The sequence below is a fragment of the Aricia agestis genome, chromosome 9 (assembly GCF_905147365.1).
Source record: "Aricia agestis chromosome 9, ilAriAges1.1, whole genome shotgun sequence".
NCBI classification, from domain to species: domain Eukaryota; kingdom Metazoa; phylum Arthropoda; class Insecta; order Lepidoptera; family Lycaenidae; genus Aricia; species Aricia agestis.
In genome coordinates this window covers 15,051,491-15,062,154 of record NC_056414.1, presented here as the reverse complement: position 1 = coordinate 15,062,154, position 10,664 = coordinate 15,051,491, and the positions used below count along the sequence as shown (strand labels likewise).

Genomic DNA, 10,664 nt, shown 5'->3' with positions numbered 1-10,664 from the left:
CAGAGAATAGCCAACCTTCTTCTTACAAAGGTTTTCTTATAATTATTTACACAAAAAATAACATTTTGTTACTAAGAAAAAGGATATATTATTCATTACTAATGAAGCTTATTAAAAAGAGCTGTCATTCACAAAGAAACATGCCCATATTTCAATATAGGTGTTCATATTCTCGAAATATTATTTTTTATCTGTTTTGAGCAATTTAAGGCAGTATTTTAAAACCGCTTTTCGTTACTTTCACGACGCGACGACAAATCTATCGAAACCAAAAGTCCATGGAAATTGTACAATAAAAGGTGTCTTCACTTGCATCAAATGGGGTAGTTCTGATTTTTTTATATGTTGTATGTAATGACAAATATAATTTTTCCATCCCAAAATCCTTCCGGAACCTTGTAAAATTCATGAGAAGCCATTAAATTTTTGATCAGTTTTTGCCATTTTTTACCACCAAGGACCTGTTTAATGGTACAAGTCACTAGGAATTATTTGAAAGTAGACTAAATTGGCAACAAAATGAGAATAGTTGGGTCTTGATAAACTGAATATTACAGTTAGGCCTGACAGTATAAAATATATCCTACTTAATATTATAAATGCGAAAGTCCGTTTGTTTGTTACCTTTTCATGCCCAAACCACTGGACCGATTTTGCTGAATATTGGTATGGCAATACTTTGAGTCCCGGTAAAGAACATAGGATATGAACATAGGATACTTTTTATGCCGGAAAACTGTACAATTCCAATGCAATACACGAATTTTGGCGCAACGCAGTGCCGGGCGTCATCTAGTCACTAATTAAACTTATTATCTTCATGGCGCAGTCATCTGAAGTACACAAAAAAATTATTTGTTTTGAGAAAATAAAGACCATGGTTTTTTTTTCTTTATTTATACGCCTTACACCTTAAGATTAAGTCGGCCTAACCATGGTTCTAATTAATCAAATTTTATAAATAACTAGCTGTCCCGGAAAACGTTGTTTTGCCTGTTTTCCCTGTTTTCCTACTTTTCTCTTGAAGTTTTTTCTGATTTTTTTTCTATAAACCTCACGGAGTCATTTCCAGCGAATGCAAAACCGTGGAAATCGGTTCGTGCGTTCTGGAGTTATAGCGTCAAGAAGGAAAACCCGACTTATTTTTATACTAAATGACGCCCGCAACTCCGTTGCGCCTAATTCGTATATCGCGCGGGAACCGTACATTTTTCCGGGATAAAAAGTATCCTATGTCCTTTCCCGGGACTCAAAGTATCTCCATGTCAAATTTCAGCACGATCAGTTTAGCGGTTTGGGCGTGAGGAGGTAACAGACAGACAGACAGACGGACAGACAGACAGACAGACGGACAGACAGACAGATAGACAGACACACTTTCGCATTTATAATATTAGTAAGGATATCAGATTAATTTTTTTCACCATCATCATATTGATAAACGATATAATGCAAAGAAGTGAAGGCTTTTAATTATGATTAAATTTAAAAAAATATTTTTATTATTTTCACAGTTCTTTCATCTCTCTAAGAAGTCCAAAAAGGTAAAAAAAAGTGTTGCGACACCATGGTCAGGGCTCGGGGCTTTAAGATTACAGGTTAGGGCGGCGGGGTGGGAGGCGGGGGCGCTACGCCGGGCGGGGGCTCAGACAGCCGCCTACGCGCGGAGCGGCTGACGTCCCCACTACTCACAGCGGCCGGGCTCGGCGCCCGCCGCGCCCGCCTCCCTCTACACCCGGTGAGTACTATTATACTCCTAAATAATAATAATACACGTAAACTATAATATTAGTGAAGCTTTGTTAAAAAAATTGGCGGAAATCCGACCGAAATTGATAGGACGCCCGAAGAGCTGTAGCTGTATATGTTGTAAGTAAATATTGAATTCGCGGGCGACGGATTTGTAAGATTTTTTGGCTGCTAATTTTATCAAAATGCGAGGTGTATTAAAGTATATTATATAATATTTTAGTTTGACAAGATACTTGATGTACAGTGTTTGAAATTTGAATTAATGTTCACCGCTGTTAAAGTACATTGAATTTGAAACTTTGCACCGATTTCGGTCCTTCCATAAAATTATAATTTGAAGGTGCTATAAAGTGGTGTAGCTTCTTTGATTTTGTATAATTTAATTCATCTTTTACGGCCGCCGTTATCGCTTGAGCGTCCGTCGCTCGGACGCCGCCGGCCGTCTTATTCTATTATTTTTAATGATAACCATTTTTCCATTTTAATTATTTAAAGCTTTCTAAGCTTAAAAGAAAAATTGTTTTACTTTAAGATAAGTATTAAAGCCTGCGTCGTTAGTTAGGATTTATTATAACTTCTGTAACTAATAATTTCTTATTGTTAAAAAATGTAAAAAAAGAAAATACTCTTGGACGTAAAAATAAATGGCAATGATTTTTTTGAATTCATCATTTTTGTTACGGTACCCTGGTCTATTTTTCTTACCCATATCTTTTTTATAAAATTGTTTTTACACATTTCACGCATTAATAAGTCAATCAATTCTTAGGACTTTTTACGATTGTTAATGTTAATTTATGTAATCACCCTTTTTTTTATGAAAAAAACGCGCAAACGGGTCACCTGATGGAAAGCAACTTCCGTCGCCCATGGACACTCGCAGCATCAGAAGAGCTGCAGGTGCGTTGCCGGCCTTTTAGAGAGGGAGGAGAGAGGGAATAGGGTAATAGGGGAGGGTAGGGATGGGAAGGGAAGGGAATAGGGGAGGATAGGGAAGGGAATTGGGCCTCCGGTAAACTCACTCACTCGTTTCACGCCGGTTTTCTGTGAGAACGTGGTATTTCTCCGGTCGAGCCGGCCCATTCGTGCCGAAGCATGGCTCTCCCACGTCTAAACCCTAATAATATGTTATTATATGATGGTCGATGGTGACACATGCCCTTTAGCCAAGACGTTTCTTCATCGCTTCTTTATAGAATTGCCGATCATAACGTAGGCAATTGACATCAGCGTTCGTTAATATGTAGATATAATATACTTTATTGCGTTCAAGATGAGAAGCGACGACCTCTGTTGCTCAGTGGTGAGCGCGTTGGTAGCTCAAGCCGGGGGTCGCGGGTTCGAATCCCGCCAACGGAACAAAAAGTTTTCAAAGTTCCTGGGTCATGGATGGGTATTAAATATGTGTATCATATAATAAAAATCTTAAATATACCTATGTTTAGCATAAAACTATTAAATATATTTCCGTTGTCTGGTACCTGTAACACAAGTCCTTCAGGTACTTACCACGGGACCAGACTGACGTGGTGTGAAGCGTCCATAGATATTAAAAAAAAAGATATTGTACTTAAACATTAAATACATTCAGCAAAGTTACAAGAACGCAAAGGCGGCTTTATTGCTAATGAGCAATTTCTTCCAAGCGAACTACGAGTTAGTACGTTCGACGTAGGTTCGACTCGACTAATATTGTTAATTCCATACATTTCGATTAGCGATTTTATAAAGAAGCGATAAAGAAAGCGTCTTGGCTACAAGCTCGGGTTACTTCACATATCTAGGTGTTGATCGTAAGGTTCGTGACTAAATTATTTTACGTGTGTGCACCATGCATTTTTTTAATGTCTCCAACTCCTCAAAGAAACTCCTCTAAGGACAATAGAGTCTCTCTCTATTTGTATAAAAGCTAGAACCATGTCCAACAGAACATGTCTGCATCATTGGATAATCTTATCCTGCCCGTCCGTTTGGAGTTAGGACACTTTTTTAAGAGCAATAAAAATAATAACTCCCACACCGGTTTCGCTGACGGTGCCCAGTTTCATTGAAATCAGGCCAGGTATGGAGGAGTTATTGTAAAGTGACCAGGTGTGTGCGCAGTACACAAGAGCAGTCTCAATTCCTTTAGCCCATTAGGGCGGACGACCGACACGACACACTTTTTACACAACGGACCATGGAGGCATTTGAAGATAAATTTAAGCTATACTTAACTATAATTGATATTATTTTAAGACGCCTATCAAGATGGTCACAATTATATGATTCATTGTACTTTTAACCGAAATCAGTTTTGTGGTAAAAGGAAGGCACACACACATATTATTATACTGATTGTATACACACTATTTTTATTGATGCGTTTGTTTATATCATAAACGGAACCCTAAAAATCAGCCAAGTAAGTGATTTAGACGTCGAAAATCCGAGGCGAAACGCTACTTTTGTTATTATAATTCACTTTGTACCATTCCCTGGTCCCAAATTCCTCTTATTTGTGACGACACAAACGAATACGTTTATCCTTAACATGCGTAAGTCGCCAAATAACTGACAATTTTTTTATCCACGTGGAAAAGATACGAGTTACATGGTATATTCCTTAAACGATCTTGTATATTAAAGCATTACTTTATTCATTTATAAGTGATAATACTTTGGGTGCGAATGTGTCTTACTTGTGTATAGGCATATTCATGAATTCCTACATACAAAAAAAATGCTTTGAAGTCAAAAGTAACACTTTCAACACTAATACTCTCACGGTGAACTGTATATGTATAATGGACACATACCTACACAGTACACACTGGTTAGCCTAATTCGCCGCAAGCGATGGCGACCAACAAATAAAATTAGTTACTTTGTGACCCTAAATACGTCTTATACTTATTAAGTTCATCTTTAAGATATAATATTTTTAGATGATACTAGCTGTCCCGGCAAATGTTGTTTTGCCATATAAATAATTTTTGGTATGAAAAATAGATGTTGGCCGATTCTCAGACCTACTCAATATGCTCACAAAATTTCATGAGAATCGGTCAAGCCGTTTCGGAGGAGTACGGGAACGAACATTGTGACACGAGAATTTTATATATAAGATAATATTTTTCTCGGCCCTGGACCTACATCGCCTGACCTAGTGCTCGCAGGAAATAGAGATTTTCTAATAAATGTTGCTAATAATAACATCTATTTGTTGTATTTTATACAACACAATCTTTAATGCTCTTATACTCATTAGTTCGCTCATGCCTTACGACCTTCCTTGTAGACTATCGGCCTTCATTAACGTCTTATGAAAATGATTACAAATATTTTTAGTACGGTATAATACGAGAAAAGAAATTAAATTGAGAAATTTTAAAAGAATTCGTCGATAAGAATTATGTCGAATGCCGAAACATATTTAAAATATTTGTTTTTTACGTGAACGTGAAAAAGGTTAAAAGGAATAACTTAAACGCTCGAATAAATCACTTCTTTCAAATCCTACGCACTTTAAGAGGCTCAACCTTTTTAATGTAAACGGGTCACGAGTGGCGCTAATGTATTATAGTAGGTTTATCGGTTAGCAAAACTTCCTAAAAAGCTTATTTATATAATATAAATAAGACTTTAAGTTAAAGAAAGGAAACATTTATAAGAAACATCTTATGTTACATTAGAAACTTGTTTAGTTGTATGTTTCTTACAAATGTTTTCTTATATGCCCGAAACTTATCAAATGTTATGAAGTAAGTGTTTGTGGAGACATTAATTAATTATATTAAACCTCAATTTCATGAAGAGTTTGACAGATAATTAATGGGGCTTATGTCAAAATCTACATTTAAGAGGGCGACTAACCCAAAAAATAAAATATCGTCCATCTCTCTTCACACTCATGCCCGTCTTTCATATGCTAGGTGAAAAAGGACGACGCGGAATCATCGCCAAGTTAGTTTTTTCTTCGTTACTCTTCGTAACTCGATAAATGTACAACATTGTAAAATCTGCCACGTCTCAATGATAGAATTTTATACAGTACTAGCTATCCCAGCAAACGTTGTTTTGCCATATAAAGTATTTCGCCCATATTATTTTATTGAAGTAACTAAATAAGTATGGCACCATGACAACCGCGTCCATCGCTATCCCGTCGCACAAACAATGGTCGCCGTCAGTCTCGAGTTGTAATAATTTACTATTATTTATTCAATAAACGTAATTAACAATATAAAAAGTAGCCGACCTACAGAATATGCATATAAAAATTGGTAAAAATCAGTAAAGCCGTTTCGGAGGAGTACGGTAACTAACATTGTGACACGAGAAATTTATATATAAGACGTTAAAATATAAACTTAGTTTAATGCACGGTTATGGCAATATATGAAAAATTTGTAAAAATTAGATGCATCTTTGTGATTTTTTTCTATCGAGAAAATTTTATGATATCGTGTTTTCGCTCAGATCAAATTCTTGGAAATATAATGTAGTATCTATGTTTAGAAAATAAAACAATTAGGGGATTATTTTCAAGTATAAAAATGGATTGTAAAATCGACAATTTCGGGTTAGTCGCCCCCTTAAGTAAGTGCTTGTACAAATACTTACAGTCGTACTCCTCCGAGTTACGACATTTATTAATTATGATTGAACCCTCAGAACAGGAAAATAAGATTGAACCGCAATTTAATGAAGAGTTTGACAGATAATAATTAATGGGGCTTATGTCAAAATACTTTGAGATAAGATTTCCTAACTGTCATTAAATGCATCCGCATTTAAGAGGATACACCAGGGGCTAGAGAAATGAAAAAAAAGTACGTGTAATATCTATAGCTGTCTCCCTTACCTCAAGCCTATACCGCAGAACGCGATAGAGACAACTGCAGAAAATCAACGATTCGTTGTCCCCTGATTCCTTCTCCAAAACTTAACCGATTTAAATACTTTTTTTACTAAAGATTAAAGAAAGGCTTGAGCTGTGTTCCTATGTTTTGCTTTTTTTGTATAATTTTTTTTTTAATGAAATAAGGGGGCAAACGAGCAAACGGGTCACCTGATGGAAAGCAACTTCCGTCGCCCATGAACACTCGCAGCATCAGAAGAGCTGCAGGTGCGTTGCCGGCCTTTTAAGAGAGAATAGGGTAATAGGGGAGGGTAGGGAAGGGAATAGGGTAGGGGATTGGGCCTCCGGTAAGCTCACTCACTCGGCGAAACACAGCGCAAGCGCTGTTTCTGTGAGCCCGTGGTAATTATCCGGTCGAGCCGGCCCATCCGTGCCGAAGCATATCTCTCCCACGTCCAAAAATATCCTAATACCAAACAACGAATTCTTTCCGCGGTTAAAGCGTGAAGAGATAACACACTCTCACATCCATACTATAATATCATAAATGCTAATGTTTGTCTGTCTGTTACCTCTTCACGCCCAAACCGCTGAACCGATTTTGCTGAAATTTGGCATGGAGATACTTTAAGTCCCGGGAAAGGACATAGGAGACTTTTTATCTCGGAAAAATGTACGGTTCCCACGCGATAAACTAGTTTTGGCGCAACGGAGTTGCGGACGTCATCTAGTTTATGATATTAACACAATAGACATAACGACCAGTAGTTCGACTGCAAAGCGACGGACAGGTTTCAATATCTGTCAAATTCGTCGGGTTTCACTAGGATTATGAACGGAATGTGCCTCGCGCTGGCTGATATAATTTATTTTTAAATATTTAAAATAAAGATTTCAAATTGGATTCTGACAATTATTATTTTAATCACATGTGCCAAAACACAAACAACAATACGACCAAAGAGGAACACGTCCATCGAATATGTCATAGTTTTAAATTCGTAGGTAACAAGTTAACAACCCTAGCGACGATTTTCGTCATAATACGTCAAATTTAAAAATTTCAACATCAGTTCTAAGTCGGTATACTCTATCATTCTGTCTACTCTGATATTAAGGACAATCCCATATTAATAGTATGACCCATAAAGTTATTATATCTAGCGGAATAGACCAACAATCTCGAGCTGTCAAACGAAACCAAAATTGGTTTTCACCTGTGTGAAAAATATGTGTACACAAGCATGATTGAACATGATTTCTATTAAATTAAATTGTCAACGTGCGGCACGTGCCGACTGGACGTCAAAAAAAGAGTGCTGCTGTCATGTATCACATGTCTCTTTTTACCACGCAGTGTTACTGATAGTGACATCTCTCTTGCTCAGACCTTTGTTTCTCTATTCCGCTAGGTATATTAACTTTATGGTATGACCCTTATACATAATCATACTCACGTTGTCTGGGTTTCGTTGACGTCACGATGAGATGAAACATTTTCTCAAGGTCCGTTTTAAAATATTCGCTCAAGAATTTTTAATCACTGTGTCTAGCCGCTGGCGGAGGGGCGCACTACAAAAACTTACAGACTATGACAGTATACTATACTCGGCGAAACATGGCGGTAGCGGTCATTGTCTCGGTCATCAACTTGTCATTTTCTATACAAAACCGCAATTTACAACAACTGACACTTCATTGTCAATCGCGGTTTATATAGAAAATGACAAGTTTTTGGCAAGGAGTCATTGACCGCTACCGCTTTGTTTCGCCGAGTACAGTATAGCGACAAGACATGTGATAACATGTTTCTATTCCCAACACGAACGAAGTAACTTACATACTAATATTTCTATCTGTAGCTAATAATCTGTAGCTAAATAATCATAATATTATTGTTATACTAGCATTTAAATCTTTTTAAATATAACCAGTGCCGTAAATAGCCTTTTTTGCGCCCTGTATAACTGCACCTTTGTTTTTAACCGACTTCAAAAAAGGAGGAGGTTATAATATTTTCGTCTGTAGATATTATTTTACTACATTGGGAAACATCTCTGGGGCCGGGGGCGCAGCGGGAACTTATCGGGAGCAATTCGAAAAATAAGGATCTCTCTGGTCTGGCCATTCTTGCGCCCCCCAGAGTCTATGCCCTGTGCCTGGGCACCGGTGGCACCGCCCTATTTACGGCACTGAATATAACTGATCTTGTACCTACTTGTTAACATGTATTTTCTGATGCATGCAGTGTTAACATCTTGAGGGCCAAGCACTGATGTGATGTATTTAGTTCATTTCCATGTTAATTGTAAGAGTCTGGCAGGTTTTGTGCAACATTTAATTTAAAAAAATGCAAAAGTCAGTCTGTCTGTCTGTTTGTTACCTCTTCACACGCTAACCGCTGAACCAATCGAATTTTGGTACGGTATGGATAAACGAATTTTAGTGCACCGAGGTTGCTAACGTCTACTGACGTTCACCCGTGAGTTGAAGTATCTCCATACCAAATTTCATCAAAATCGATTCAGCGGTTTGGGCTTGAAGTTACAGATATTCAGACAAAAACACAGTCGAATTTATAATTTTTTTTTATGAAATAAGGGGGCAAACGAGCAAACGGGTCACCTGATGGAAAGCAACTTCCTTCGCCCATGGACACTCGCAGCATCAGAAAAGCTGCAGGTGCGTTGCCGGCCTTTTAAGGGGGAATAGGGTAATAGGGGAGGGTAGGGATAGGAAGGGAAGGGAATAGGGGAGGGTAGGGAAGAGAATAGGGTAGGGGATTGGGCCTCCGGTAAACTCACTCACTCGGCGAAACACAGCGCAAGCGCAGTTTCACGCCGTTTTTCTGTGAGAACGTGGTATTTCTCCGGGCGAGCCGGCCCATTCGTGCCGAAGCATGGCTCTCCCAGGTATATATTATTATGAAACCGCGTTAAAGTAACTTTTAAGCGCTTCAGTGACACAGGCCCTAAAGTAAAACTAATCCGAAGTGCCCGGCCAGCGTATTGTGAGCGGACTGTAATATAAACTTTAATATGAGATCGCCTTAGGAACTTGCTCGTTATTAATAACAGTCAACCAGGAACTACTTCTAGTGGTTTATTAAAAGACTTTTATTGAAGTTAGGTTAGCATGATGGTGTATAATTGTAAGTATTTAAATTTTAAATGTATTGTTATTTTATCATTCTACATGGAGTATGGTAGCTTAAATCCTACTCCTACTAATATTATAAAGGCGAAAGTTTGTTTGGATGTATAGATGTATGGATGTATGAATGTTTGTTACTCTGTCGCGCTAAAACTACTGAACGGATTTTAATGAAACTTTACAATAATATAGCTTACACATCAGAATAACTCATAGGCTACAATTTTAACCGACTTTCAGAATGGGGGAAGTGTTATGTCTTTTTTTTATGTTCAACGATTACTCCGCCGTTTGTTAACCGATTTTAATTTTTTTCCTTTTGGTATACTTATAGGGTATCCTTATCATCCCAATTTGGTACTATATTCACAAAAGTGGGGATCTGATGAAGGATCGATAAGTAATAGATGGAACTCCTCAACATTTGTAGGGAAACATTTGGTGACTTCGGTTTCGTGAGAAGTATTCTAAGCATATGCTACCAACAAGTAAGATTGTGTACCGAGGGAAACCAGGTATACCGTGGTTCGGAACGTGGAGAGAACTCCTGGGGCCGTAGCCAAAGTCACTTTCGTTAGTTATAGACAGCAATCAGCATGCAGGCCGCGAGGGGGGATATTTGACTATTTTTGTGACTAAATGAACAAACTATTCTACAGTTAGGTGGGTGCAAAAAGTTTGTAATTTTTTCCTATAGCGCAATAAACTGTTTCATTATTAATTATTATTATTTAATTTGTTGTCCGGTTATGGCGGCTGGAAAAGTTGGCAACCCTGGACTCGCGTTGCGGTCTGAATTGACCCTAAGCCTCCAAACAAACAGACGCACATGGCCGCGACTCGATCTCATTACCAACAAACTTTTTCTTCTAAAGCAATAAAAGTGACTTGGCGCAGAAATCTCAATTTGCTCCGA

The 10,664-nt window shown here is 37.8% G+C and overlaps 1 protein-coding gene across 1 annotated transcript in view; it reads left to right on the top strand.

The window, feature by feature from the left end:
* The first annotated feature begins 1,666 nt into the window (after positions 1-1,666).
* Positions 1,667-10,664, top strand: part of LOC121730288 (atrial natriuretic peptide-converting enzyme) — a 109,939-nt gene continuing 100,941 nt past the window's right edge. The window contains exon 1 of the mRNA XM_042119267.1: positions 1,667-1,738. The gene's annotated coding sequence lies outside the window, so the exon portion shown is untranslated. The remainder of the gene's footprint in view (positions 1,739-10,664) is intronic.